Below are 14,282 nucleotides of genomic sequence, written 5' to 3' on the forward strand. Positions count from 1 at the left end.
GGAGAGCCAAGCCCGCCAAACCAGCCTCTTCTGCCTGGGGAGTGAGCCCGTGGACCTGGCTTCCACAGCGTCATCCGAGGGCAGCCACCCCGATGGCTCTGACCCTCCCACACACGGGGGCCCTTGGACTCCTGCTGCTGCTCTGGGCAGCCCCGGGGTCCGGCGAGGGACCAGCAGGCGAGGTGGGTCCACCATGATCATGACCAGAACCCGTCCAAAGGGATGAGCACCGTATTCCTGTCCCTCTGGCAAGCTAGACCCCCTCCTGCGCACATGTACCCCACTAAAACCTGGCCTCACGCCGCTTGCACAGAAACCAAATGTCCTTAGCAGTGGCCCAGTCGCCCTGGGGCGAGGAAGCTCTTGAAGGGCTTGTGTGCAGTAATATACTGAAGGTATATTCGAGGTTCGTGGGACAGGCGGAGGGGGCGGTGAGAGCCTGCACTTCCTCTCTTGACCGTCTCTGGTCAACTCTCCTCTGTCCTCCTGTCCTGCTCCAGGAGCTGAAGCGAACCATATGAAGACAGAGCTTACTGGGCCTCATTCAGCTCCTCCTTCAGGAAGCCCTCAGGGATTGTCCCCAACACCTTCTCACTCTCACAGCCTTTGGACACTCCGGTTTGGGCCTTGAAGGCCACACACGACTTGGTAAGCTCCATGAGTCTGTCTGTCCTCTGGCCTTGAGAGGGCCTGAGGTGCACAGTTGGAGCTCAGTAAGCATCCTCAAGTTGTCACCATGTGTGTGACCCACAAGCCAAGAGGAGCCCTCATTTTCCATGGGAGCCCCTTCTGGATGGGGGTCCACCTCCTCGTTACTCGTTCTTTCTTCCCTTTTCACTTTCAACAGCCAAGCCACTGTGCCTTATGCAACATGTGTTCAAGAAATGCTTTCTAAGGTTCATCAGAACCGGCCTGTCTGGGGTCAGCTCTGCTAGCTGTGTGACCCTGGGCAAGTCACCGTCCCTCTCTGAGCCTCGGGGCCCTGGGCCAGCCCTGCATCTGTGGTGAGGCTATGGGACCCTGCAAAGTGCCTCGTGCGCTCAGCGGCTCACCCGTATTGCTGGGGGCTGTCAGGGGTCTTCCCGGGAGAAAAGAGGAGAAAGATCTTTGATGGGATTGGGAGGGTGACTCAGGGGAAAGAAAGCCACCTAGCCCAGGCCTGGGGGTCCAGGCGCGGTGCCGTGCGGGGACTGTCTCTGGGAGGAGGGTGGAGTCCTAGTTCCTTACACGGTCTTCAGGATGGAGCTGGCAGACCTGAGCAGGAGCATCTCTGGCGTGGTCCCCGTGGGGCGGCTGTGCCCCTTGAGCTCACCCAGGAGAGAGTGGGGACCGCAGGGGACGCATCAGCCCCAGAGAGGCCCTGCTCCACCAAACCGCCCTGCAACAGAGACACAGCGTGCGTCACGGCCCGTGGCCGGGCTGGGTGAGGACGCGGGTGCCCTCCCTGCTGGGCAGGACTCACCGGCTCCTGGGGCCGGGCACCTGACTGTAGTCTGCCGCCTGCTGAGCCCACACACCTGATCGTATCGAGAACAGCGCCGATTCGCCTTCGGGCTCCAGTTTCTCTTCCCAGGGCCAGGCGGCGCTGACCAGGATGAGCAAACCCACCGGGTCCCCGGGACTCCTGTGCCTCACCCCCACCCGCCCTGGCCGCCTTCCCCATTCTTCTTCCCGTTCCCACCTCTCTCCGCCCGGAGTGCAAAGGGGAGACCTTATCTCCGGAAACTCAGCAGAGGATTTCCAGTTCAGGGCCTTGCCCAGACATTCCCGGAATCCTAAAAGGCCCGGGCTGGGAGAGGAGCAGCTCCTCCTCCAGATCCCACTGTCCCCGCCGCAGCGGCGGAAGTCAGGCTCGCCAGCAGCCCGGCAGAGAGCTGCTTCCTCGGGGCCTCTCTGATCCCCCCACACGGTGGTCCATGCCCCTGCTTCTCCTTAGTCCATATGGCCTGTCTCACCTCGAAGGTCGGTTGGACCCCCGCAGCTCTCTCAGGATCCTGGGTTCCGGGCCAAAAACCCCGTGGAGGCAGCCCTAGGTCTGGCCCCACGGGGGGCTCACCTGCCTCCTCGAGGCAGAGGTAGGGATAGGGCTCGGCGTTCCCTGCGTGCCGCCGGCTAAGGCTCCCAGTGTGGGAGCTGGTGCTGCCTGAGCTCCAGGTAATGAGGCAGGGGGGCTGGGCATGCGTGGGGACCCGCCCCAGCCTGCCCCGGGGCTGTGGGTGAGGTGTGTCCCCAGACACCTCTGACCCACCTGGCACAGGCCCAGCTGCCCACCTGTGAGCCTTACACAAGAGGACGGGGAACAACGAGGGAGAGAGCCGCGGGTGTGGGTGGGGGAGCCGTCTGCTAGAGCCGCCCTCGGCTGGGCTCCGCTCCTGAACCCGGCCCGGGCCCCAGCGGCAGGGCGCAAGCTTGACTTTTGGTTTGGTTTTGACGTTTTAACTTTTCTGTACTAAATGCACGCCCAGCGTCAAGCAGCCCAGGCGTGCCTTCCCCCTTGCAGTCTCCCAGCCCTGCAGCGGAGGCTTCGTGGAGAGCTCTGAGCTCCGGGCGAGGCAGCACAGAAGTCTGGAGAGCCTGGGACGGGGTCGACGTCGTGTGCCCAGCCAGAGGCAGAACAGGGATCGGGTCCCGGGTCTCCGTGAACCAGGACACAATGGGTGCTAGATTTACCCATCATCTGCATCATGAAACAGTCCCCTGCTCCCTCACCTCTGCCTCGGGAGGGTCCCTGTCCCGCGGCAGCCAGCGTCCTGCCCTGTGCCCTTTTGCCCTCTTGTGCCCCCTCTGCTTCTTCCCCCCCGGGACTTGGCAGGATTGTCGCATCAAGCCCAAACCTTCGAACACCAGGACCCCTGTTCCTTGGAAATCCCCTCCCAGCTGCCCTTCCAGCCCGGGAGGTCCCCACCTTTACTGATCACTTGCAAGCTACAGCTTCAGGATCTGGACTGCCTCTGGGGGAGGTGAAGACACGCAGAGCCCTGCTGGGCGTTCAGGGCATTGTAAGTCCCGTCTGAGGGTCCAGGGACAGGACACTGGTTGTTCCAAGGCCCCGAACCCAGTCAGATGGCAGATACCCCCCAGACGGCCCCAGGAAGCTGGTTGCCAATGCCAGTGGACCAACTTCAAGAAAATTCAGCCTTTCACCAAATTCCAGTTCCTTCAAGTTCCCTTTTCCTGGCCATGCACACCCACAGCCGCCTCAGGACACCCTGACAGTTTGGGTCTAGGACACTAGCCCTGAGCCTCCCATGGGTTATGTGCTCCTTTGAGAACCTGCCAGAAGCCCCCTCCTCACCCCCCATCTGTGCTTTGGAAGGGTTCCCAGCCCCAGCGAACCCCAGGAAGGAATGCAGGCCTCCTCTGTCCCTAGGACATGGATGATGCCCGCTGAGGGCCGAGGGCTCCGTGGTGGTGGTGTTAATGATTCGAGTTGGCGCTGGGCATGGCTGTGGGTGGGGTGGGGTTGGCATCAGAAATAGCCTCCGTTCAAGGGCTGGCAGCTACCCCATGCCCAGGCCTCCGCACCCCCGGGCAGCTGGATCTACAGCAGTTCCTAAACAGACGAGGAGGCTGAGAGGCTCCTTCTGGGATCAGGGTGGCTTGGGAAATATATCATCTTCACTTTCTATCCCCTTGCAAAATCCACAAGCTGGCCAGCCTCCTGTTCTCCAGACCCCTCCTCCTCCAGGAAGCCCTCTGGGAGGGACCCTCTGGAGCCGCCCTAGCTGACACCCTCCCAGAGCACGCAGTCTAGAGGCTGGGTGTTATTTTGTTAAGCATAACTGTCTATCATGAAGTAAAAATTCTAATGAAGCCCATATTCCCTGGAAATGATCTGACCCTTCCCCAGGACCGACAGCACCAGGAGGATCCCCCTTCTACCGCGGGGAGTATTTCAGTACCTCCCCTGTGCAGGGGGTATGGGGGCCGAGGGAGCCAGCCAGCCTGGCTCATGCCTCGAAGGCTGAGAGGTGACGGTAGTCCGGGGACTGTCCGTGAATGGAGGAGCACTCAGGGTCACTGGGGCACCAAACCCAGGCTCGGGTGGGGGGTGCAGCGAAATTAAAGGAGACAGCTGGCAAGGAGTGAGGGTGTGTCTGTTTGGCCCGAGACGAAGGATGTGTTCCGAGGGGAGGCAGCTGAGGCCCTGTGACAGACCAGCTCCTGGGGGAACCATGGTCTCTCCGAAAGGGTGGGGACAGGGCACGAGTGGTCTAAGCCAAGTTTGCCACACCCACTAGAAGGAACACTTTTGTGGCAGGCACCTGGGGACTGAGTCCCCAGGGCAAGGCCCCCACAGAGATGTGTTTGGGCAGTGGCGTGCTTGGCTTCTGCCGTGTTGGGTGAGGCTGGCCAGCTCGATTCTAACCCAGCTGGCCACACCCAGAGTCTCCAGCCCTGTCGGGACAAAGCTCACAGGCCTGCATGGGGATGAACTCGTCCATCATCAGGCTCTCTTGCAAAACCCAGACTGAGCTGGGAGGCAGTCCCGTCCTGCCCAAGAAAAAGTGTTCTGGACACTGAGCCCTGTGGCTTCTAGCTTGGGGCCTGCCCCGGATGGGTGATTGTGGGTGAGTCCTTGGTCCTCTCTGGGACCGCCTTGCACCGGTGAAGGGTGATTTTGGCATCTGGGCCGGAATTCAGCTGCCTCGGGCTGGGACAAGGCTACCAGGCCCCTAGATCAGAGGGGGCAGAGGGAAAGCCGGCAGAAATAATAACTTTATGTAAACAGCCGGTAGCTAGCATTTATGTGGCTCCATGTGTCAGGCCATTGCCTCTACACCTCGTACAGACGTGAACAGAGGCAGCCCTCAGACGGCTGATGAGGGCACTTCCTGTCGCTGTCGCTAGTATCCACTGCTTTTCTTCTTCTTCTTCTTCTTTTTTTAAGATTTTATTTATTTAGGGACACCTGGGTGGCTCAGTGGGTTAAAGCCTCTGCCTTCGGCTCAGGTCATGGTCCCAGTGTCCTGGGATCGAGCCCCGCATCGGGCTCTCTGCTCAGCAGGGAACCTGTCTCTTCCCCTCTCTCTCTGCCTGCCTCTCTGCCTAATTGTGATCTCTGTCAAAAAAAAAAAAAAAATCTTTAAAAAAAAAAAAAAAAAAAAAAAGATTTTATTTATTTATTTGACAAAGACAGAGCGAGGGAGGGAACACAAGCAGGGGGAGTGGGAGAGGGGGAAGCAGGCTTCCCACCAAGCAGAGAGCCTGATGCGGGGCTCGACCCCAGGACCCTGAGATCATAACCTGAGCTGAAGGCAGAGGCTTCACTGACTGTGCCACCCAAGTGCCCCTCATTTCACTTTTTTAAAAGTTCAAACTAACATCTCCTGAGACCTTAGCATATGGCAGGTGCTGCTCCAGTTGTTTTACATGTGCAAAGTCACTCAGTTATACCCACAGTCCTGTGAAGTAGGTACCGAATTCTAATCCACATCATACGGGCTATGGAAGCACAGAGAGCTGAAGTGCTGAAGCTGACGCAGCTGGTGATCAGAATATTTGGGATTCAAAGCCAGGTAGTCTGACTCCGGACTTCAAACTTGCAAGCACCATACACACTGCCTGAACGTGGCTGGGTGTGTGCCAGGCTCCGGGGCTGCTGCACACGGCCAGCAACATGGGAACTCTTAGGAGTGACTGACTCAGAAAGGCAGAGCCCTGTGGCTGAGACACCAGCTGACACTCGTGCAGTTAAACCCTTTGAATCAACATACTCCCAACCTATCATAACAATATCTAGCATATAACAAAAAATGACCAGACATCCAAAAAAGCAAGAAATTTGAGCCAAAATTGAGGAAAAAAGGCAGTCAACAGAAACAAAGTTGGATCTGACACAGATGTTGAGATGAGTGTGCCAGGACTTTAATGTGCCAGGACTTTAATGCCAGGACTTTAGTTCCTAACGCATGTTTGATGATTAGAAATAAAAATAGGGGCACCTGGGTGGCTCAGTGGGTTAAAGCCTCTGCCTTCGGCTCGGGTCATGATCCCAGGGTCCTGGGATCGAGCCCCACATCGGGCTCTCTGCTTGGTGGGGAGCTTGCTTCCTCCTCTCTCTCTCTCTGCCTGCCTCTCTGCCTGCTTGTGATCTCTGTCTGTCAAATAAATAAATAAAATCTTAAAAGAAAAAAAGAAGAAAAAATAACGACATGATTGATGAATAACGGAGGGTTGCCCATGAAAATGGAAAGTATAAGGGAAGTACAATCTCTAAATGAAAAGCCCACCAGATGAGCTTAACAGCAGATTTGAGACGATCAGAAAAACGTTGTGAACTTGAAGACAGAACAGTAGAAATTATTCAATCAAAAGAATAGGGAGGAAAAAAGGTTTTTAAAAATTAAACATAACAAAACACTGTTGAAAGAAATTAAGATCTAAACAAATGGAAAGTCATCTTAAGATCAAGAGATTTAATATTAAGATGACAATTACCCCCCCACCAAACTGATTTATAGGTCAACATAATCCCTATCAAAATCCCAGCTGACTTAGTTTTCAGAAATCAACAAGCTGGTCTAAAGTTTATATGAAAATTCAAAAGCCCCAGAATAGCCAAAACAATATTGAAAAAGAACAAAGCTGAAGGATTCACACCTCTTGATTTCAAACCACACTACACATCTATAGTCATTTAGACAACGCAGTGCAGTGCAAGGATACGTGTGTGGATAAAGGGAGCAGAACATGGAGTCCAGAACTCAAGTTCACATATACTGTCTACTGGTTTCTAACGAGGTCACCAAGACCATTCAGTAGGGGAAAAACAGTCTTTTCAACAAATAGCTCTGGGACAGCTGGATATCCACATGCAGAAGAATGAAGTTGGACCCCACCATACTCACAAAAATTAAAGTCAGTCTTAATGGTAAAAGCTAAAACTTTAACCATTAGAAGAAAATTGAGGTCTGTGAGGCCTGGGGTTAGGCACAGCCTTCTGAGACACGATGTCAAGAGCAGAAGAAGCAAGAGAAAAACACATAAATTGGACTATGTCAAAATTAAGACTTCTTGTGCTTCAAGGACAGCATAAATAAAGCAAAGAGATAACTTGCAAAATGGGAGAAAACATTTGCAAATTATATTTCTGCTAAGAGAATTACATGTAGAATATACAAAGAACCCTTACAACTCAACAAGATAACAAGTAACCTGATTAAAACCAGGCAAAGTGTTTCAGTGGACATTTCTGCAAGATGCACGAGTGGACAACAGCCACACGCAGGGGTGCTCAGCACAGCCAGCTGTCAGGAAATCAAAACCATGGAGACACTCCACCCCGCTCCTAGACGGCTGTAGTCTGAGAGATGAGGAGGAGTGTTGGGTGGGTGGGAGGCATCAGAGCCCCCGCACATGGCTGTTGGGGGTGTAGCCACCATAGGGAACAGTCTGGCAGGTCCTCAAAAGGTGACGCACAGAGTCATCCTATGACCCAGCGGCTCTACCCCCACATAGACACCTGAGGGAAATACAAACATGTCCAGATAAACCCCTGTGCATGTGTTCCTGGTAGCGTCATGAACTGTGGCCATCAAGTGAAAACGACCCAAATGTCCTCCAGCTGATGAGAGGGTGAGTGGAATGGGGCACTTCCCTGCACTGGAATGTGAGCTGGCCGTCCACTGAACAAGCACGGCCTCATACCACGACGTGGCTGAATCACGAAAGTAGGATTAGTGAAAGAAGCCGTTCATGGTAGATGATACACGAGTTCACTGACATAAAATGTCCAGAAGAAGCAACCCTTTGAACTGTAAAATTCAATAATTTTTAGTATTTTCACAGTTGTGCCATCATCATCATGGTCACTTTGAGAACATTTTTGTCATCTCCAGAAAAAACCCTAAACCTCTTAGCAGTTACCTTCCATTTCCTCTCAAGCCCCCCAACTCTAGGCAACTGCTAACCTACTTTTCCTCTATAGATTTGCTTCTTCTGGGCGTTATCTCTCAAGAAGCCAACAGAGAGGTCCACTGGCATAATTAAAGTCTTTGGCCAACAACCAATGTGGTAAATTGAAAACTGTCCCCCCAAAATATCCATCTCTTAGTCTCTGGAACCTGTGACTATTACCTTCTATGACAAAAGGGAATTTTGCAGACGTGATTAAATTAAGGATCTTAAGACAGGGAGATTGACCTGGACCCTCCAGGTGGGCCCTAACCGTAGTCCCCTGTATGCTTACAAGAGCCAGGCAGAGGGAGACACACATAGGAGAGAGGCCGTGTGACCACAGAGGCAGAGATTGGAGTGGTGAAGCCCCAGGTCAAGGACGAATGCGGGACGATGGATAGGCGAGGGACAGAGTCTCTCTGAGAGCCTCTGGAGGGGGGCACAGTCCTGCTGACACATTGCCTGGAGCCCCATGAAAGTGTGACTTCCAGAACTTGAGAATAAATGTCTGCTGTCTGAAGCCACCGGGTTTGTGGTGACCTGTCACAGTGTCCACAGGAAACAAACACAGTTTTCAGCAGGTCCTCCAAGTCCAGATGTCTGGCACCTGACTGACTGATGCCTTGACTATGACCTCCAGAGACTCTGAGTCAGAGCCCCTCTGTTAAGCTGCTTGTGACCCATGAAAACAATGAAAAATAATAAATAATCATTATTGGTTTGAGGCTGACGGGGATTGCACCAGAAGGACCACAAATCTCCAGAAAGGAATGAAGGTCACTGGAAATGCCAATGATGTCAGGAACAGGGAAGGATGTCCCCTCTACATAAGTTCCATTGGAGGTTCTAGCCAGTGCGATAAGACAAGAAAACTTAAAGACAAAATGACTGGAAAGGAAGAAATACAGCTATCTTTATTAACAGATAACAAAACTATGCAAATAAAAAATCCTAGGGAGGGCCTCCCCCAAAAGTTACTAGACTAAAAGAATTTAGTAAGATCACAGAATACAAGGTCAATAATTTTAAAAATCAATTGTATTACTATCTACCAACAATAAATGTTGGACAATTAAGTGTGAAATACATTTACATAGCATCAAGACCCATACAATTCTTAGGAACAAATGGAAGAAAAAGTGTGCAAGAAATCTACACTGAAAATTACAAATCACAGATAAGAGGAATCAAAGACCTAAATAAATGAAAATACAGACTATGTTCATGGATCAGAAGAGTCTCCCTCATTCCCTATCAAAGTTCCAACAGCTTTTTTTGGCAGAGACTGACAAGATGATTCTAAATTTCGTGTGGGGACACAAAGGAGTGAGTGTGTTAGTCATTTATCGTTACATAACAAGCATCCTAAAATGCAGTCACTTAAGCATTGATAACCTCAGAGCTGCCGTGGGTCAGGAGTCTGGTGTGGCTTTGCTGGTGCCTTTGGCTCGAAGCCTCGCACAGGCCACAGTCACACTGTCCTCCAGGCTGCATCTCGTCTGGAGGTTTGACTGGGGGAGGACCGGCTTCCAAGCGCACTCCTGTCTCTGCTCGTGTTCGGTCCCTGGCAGATCATTGGGCCGAGGGCCTCAGCTCTCTGGTTCTCGGCCAGAGGTCTCCCTCGGCCCTTGCCACAGGGGCCTCTCCCTTAGAAGGAGCAAGAGAATGAAGGTGAAAGCATGAGCCTTTTGTGACCCAACTTCTGAAGCGAAATCCCACAGCTTCTGCGATTCTCCACTTGTTAGAGATGAGTCACTAGCTCAGCGCACACCCAGAGGTGGCCATTGTACAGAATCCGGAGGCAAGAGTCCTAGAACAACTGAGCGGCCGCCAATGGCACTGGCCATTGCCCAAGCAGGAGGAAAGAACCACACGGGGGACCAAGACCGCCTGGTTTCAAGACTTACGAAGCAGCCAGGGCAAAGGAGACAGGACGGGAGGAACATCAGGATGGAAGACGGGCTACGGAAGAAAGTCCAGAAAAAGGCCCACATGCGTATGGTGAAATGATTTTTTTCTTTTTCTTTTCTTTTCTTTCTTTCTTTCTTTCTTTCTTTTTTTTTTTTTTTACAAAGGAGACTTGGCAGCTTAATAGTGAAAAAAAATTATTTTCAACAAATGGCACTTGAATCAATGTGTGGAAAATATTAATTTGACATAGATCATGCACATCAATGTAAAAGCTAAAATTATCAAGCTTCTGGGAGAACACCTAGAAAAGTATCTTCTAACCTCGGCAGAGGCAGATGTCTTAGAGAAGACACAGTGTCTCCAACCATAAAAGAAAAAAGGAGATTGGATTTAAAAAAAAAAAAGATATTATTTATTTATTTGACAGACAGAGACCACAAGTAGGTAGAGAGGCAGGCAGAGAGAGAGAGGGAAGCAGGCTCCCCGCTGAGCAGAGAGCCCGATGCGGGGCTTGATCCCAGGACGGTGAGATCATGACCTGAGCTGAAGGCAGAGGCTTTAACCCACTGAGCCACCCAGGCGCCCCAAGGAGACTGTATTTTATCAAATAGAAGATGTTTGTTCATCAAGACAGCATTGCGAAAGGGAAAATAAGCCACAAGGTGGGAGAAAATATTGGCACGCCCTGTATCTATTGAGGGGCTGATGTCCAGAACGTAGGAAGAATCTCAACAAACAAGAACAAAAGGGCTAAATGAGGTTACGAAACGGGCTGGAGATCTGAGCAGACCTCACAACAGAATGTGGAGAAACAGCCTGTCAGCGCTTGGAAGCAGGCTCAACACCATTAGAGGGCAACGAACACCGAACCCACAGGGAGACTCCACCACTCACCCCGCAGAGTGGCTCGCAGAGAACAGTGCTCCCAGCGCCGGCAGAGATGCGGGACGGCGGAGAACGCCAGCGCAGAAGGCACGACCCATGGGGACGCGTCTGGTGGCCTCTTCAAACATCGTCCCCCTCCACCGGAGCCGGCAGTAGGATCCCAGGGGTTGAGCCAAGAAAACAAATACGCCCGTTACAAAACATGCTCGACAAGAATGTTCCTTACAGCTCAGTTCATAAAATCCTCAATCTAGAAACAGCCCAAATGTCCGGAAGAACAGATAATTCAAGTGTGGGAGAGCCTGGAGCAGAGTTCACCCCGCAGGGCAGAAGGGTGAGCGGCAGAAACACAGCCACAGGGGTGAGTCTCACAGGGAGGAGGGAACGGGCACCTGCCGTGTGACCCATTGACAGGACGTCCAGAAATTGTCAGAGCAGGGTCTGTTCCCACAGGCTGCTTATGTAAGAGGGGGCGAGGGCGGACTGTCGGGGATTATAAGAACGTTCTGGGATGATGAAACCTCTACCGTGTCGGCCCGAGCCCCCTCATCAAGTTCTACTCACCTTTGTGCGTCGCACTCTATGAACAACTTCCTTCCATTAATACAGGACGCAACCTATTAGGTTCTGCATATGTAAAAAGTCTAGTTTACAGCTGCTTGGGGCTAGAGCCTGAGCTTGGTCCCAGACGTCCCTCCCATGGCCATGACCTTCATAGTTTTCAAAGCACCATCCCAGCCCTGACCTCAAGCGTCCCTCACCGGGTCCCTTGTAAGGGGCCAGGACTGCCTGGGAGGAGAGAGTGATGTAGGGATTTCTCTAAATGAAACCACATCTTTTGCAGGGACAAAGAAGTAAGTAGTGAGTTCCCCATCACTGGAGTTTTCAAGTCAGGGTAGGTTGATAATATATGACCATTGTGATGGAGCAGGTTAGACTCAGTGGCCTAAAAAAGACCCACAGACCTGAGGGTCTACCATTCGAGGGCTTGCGTGGGGACAGAGTAAGTCAGCTTTGGGCCCAGCGTCCCGACTCCAGGCCAGCTTAGGCTCTGGCGTCCCCAGCCAACAGCTTGGCATCCCCTGCAAGGACCCAGGGCTGGCCTGGGCTGACCTGCATCCCGAAGGCATCCGGATCTGTATTCAGATGTCCAGGACTGGGGACTCTGACTCTACCGATGTGCCCTTTGCCCAGGGAGTGTTGGCATCTGCACCAGCCTTCCTGGGGCACGCAGACTCCCAAGCTCTCTGCCTGTGCCCACTGGCCTTGCACATTCTCAAACACTCCGAGCTCCTTCCCGTCTCAGGGCCTTTGCATGTGCTGTGACTTTTTCCTAGAAAGCTCCCCTAATCACCCCTTCCTCGACACCTAAGATCTCAGCTTAGGTGTTGCTTCTCCTAAGGTGTTGTCAAGCCTAGGCTGGACACCTGTTACGTGCTGTCCATAATTTCCTTAAAAATATTACCAACATTTTAAAGATAATTTTTATTGCGATAAAACATTTGTAACATAAATGTGCCGGTTTAGCCATTTTCGAGTAGTGTTTGGTGCCGTTGCTCACACCCCCCTTTCCTGAGTCCCTCCATGGCACGTTCGCAATGACGAGTCCATAGGTCACTGCACAATTACAGTGTGAGGTGGGTCTTTGTGGCACGGATGTAAACTCGCTCCTCAGGTCAGGAGCCTGCCTGGTTTTCCGTGATGACTCTGTTGGGCTCAGCACAGGGCCTGACGTAGTCAATGACGAATGATTTTGCATAAGTGAGCGTGTGTTTGGGAAAGCAGAGAAGAACAATGAAGATGGCACAACAACAAACCAAACCCCCGCCCTAGCCGTGTTTCGTACACAGGGGAGCAGGGAGGAGGCCGGGGAGAACCTGGAGGTACTGGGTAGCCCCCCTTCTTTCGAAGGCCTGTATCCTTCCCCTAGTATTTGCATTTTAACTGTTCCTCCTAAGCTTACCCAGCGCAGAGACGGGGAGCTCACCCCTTGTCCTACTTGGAAAGCTCCATCAGGGAGAACAGCCTCCTTCCCCAGGCTTGCTGGGCCCCCGCCTGCCTCACGTCCCTGGCTCCTGCGGCCATCTCTCTGCACCCAGTCTTTGGGTGGGCCCTGCCGGGAGGGGCAGTTGGGAGCCCAGGGCAAGTGTGGTCTGCTCACTGTCCTTCCCTGGACCAGACTCGGCCCTGCAGGCTCCCATCTCCTGGCCTCCAGCCTCCAGCCCACCCCGCCAGCTTCCTCTCCCTCCGTACTGGGCTCTCCTCCGCTTCTGTGCTCTCGGGGCTCCTCAGGGCCAGCTGCTCCGGCCGCAGCCTCCCCTCATCTGGCAACACCAGCCCATCCAGACCTAGAAGTTAGCTCGGCCCGTCCTGACCGGTCTAACGAGGCCCTTGACCCCCTTCACCCACACCTTCAGTCCGGGCGGTGCCCCCTGGGCATCCACGACCTCCCAGCCCCAGAATGACTGCTTTCCCTGGTTCCTTTGAATGTCTTCCTCCAAGCTGGGCTTCTCCAGCCTTGGACAGCTGCTCTCTGTACCAGACGGACTCGAACAGGGCCTCTGCACACACCCAGTGGTGCTCCCGACTTCTGGCATGGCCTCCCACCTCAGTCTCAAGGGAACCCTGCTCCAGCCCCGCGGCTTCTAGCTCTGCCGGCCTGGGTCTGGCTCCTCCCCTCAACCCTGACCGAAAGGCACGGTGCCAGCCCTGCCCTCAGCTTGGCAGAGAAGGTGTGTGCCAGCCCTCCTCCGGCTCTCAGTTCCTCCCCCCCCGACCTCCAGTCGTCCCCTCTGCAGTCCTGGGAGCGGGGTGGGCAGATAAGGCCTCTCTCGGGCTACTGGAGGAGAGCTGGCCCGCGGTCTCGCGGTCTCACAGCCGCTGGGCGGACGGGGGAACGGAGGCTCTGCCAGCCAGACTTGCCCAGGGTCAGAGTAGGTCCGGAGCAGAGCGTGGTGGGAACCCAAGATCCCCTGCCACCAGCATCCCCCCGTGCCACTAAGAGAGTTCCCCGCGTTGCCAGGACACCCCCTGTGCCTGGGAGATGGCCTTCTGCTTTTGGAACCAGGCCATCCTCTCCAGCCTACGGGATCTGCCCGACTTCTCCGCAAGGCCAGCGGGGGTCAGGGTCCATCTTCGTGGGCACGGAAGGTGGGATTCAGGCTCAGAGAGGCCAGATGACTTACCCAGAGCCTCTAAGCAAGAAGGCAGAGGGGCAGGTCCTGTAACTGCGCTTTTTCCCGTAACCCTCTTTCCCCAACGGGGCTCTGTCCCTGTCTGACGGCCTCCCTTTCCTGGTGTCTACAAACCAGGCTCAGCCTCTGCGGACCCTGCTGCCCAGCCCTTCCAGAGCGGCTGGGCCCCAGTGAGTGCACAGGACCCTTGGCCACCCCTGTCCCCATGGACCTTCTCGGCGAACCTGAACCTCAGAAAACCCTGGGCTCCTGACACTCCCCCCTACCCCAACTGCTTGTCTGCGGGCACGGGGAACCCAGAGAACCAGCAGAGCCTGGTGCTTCCTGTCAAAGGGTGAGCTTTTGAGGCAGGCCTATGAGCGCATCGCCCCCAGGATGGAGGCAGGTGCCAGG

Source organism: Enhydra lutris, unplaced genomic scaffold (genome assembly GCF_002288905.1).
Source record: "Enhydra lutris kenyoni isolate GAN:26980312 unplaced genomic scaffold, ASM228890v2 scaffoldscaffold29, whole genome shotgun sequence".
In the NCBI taxonomy this organism is placed as follows: Eukaryota; Metazoa; Chordata; class Mammalia; order Carnivora; family Mustelidae; genus Enhydra; species Enhydra lutris.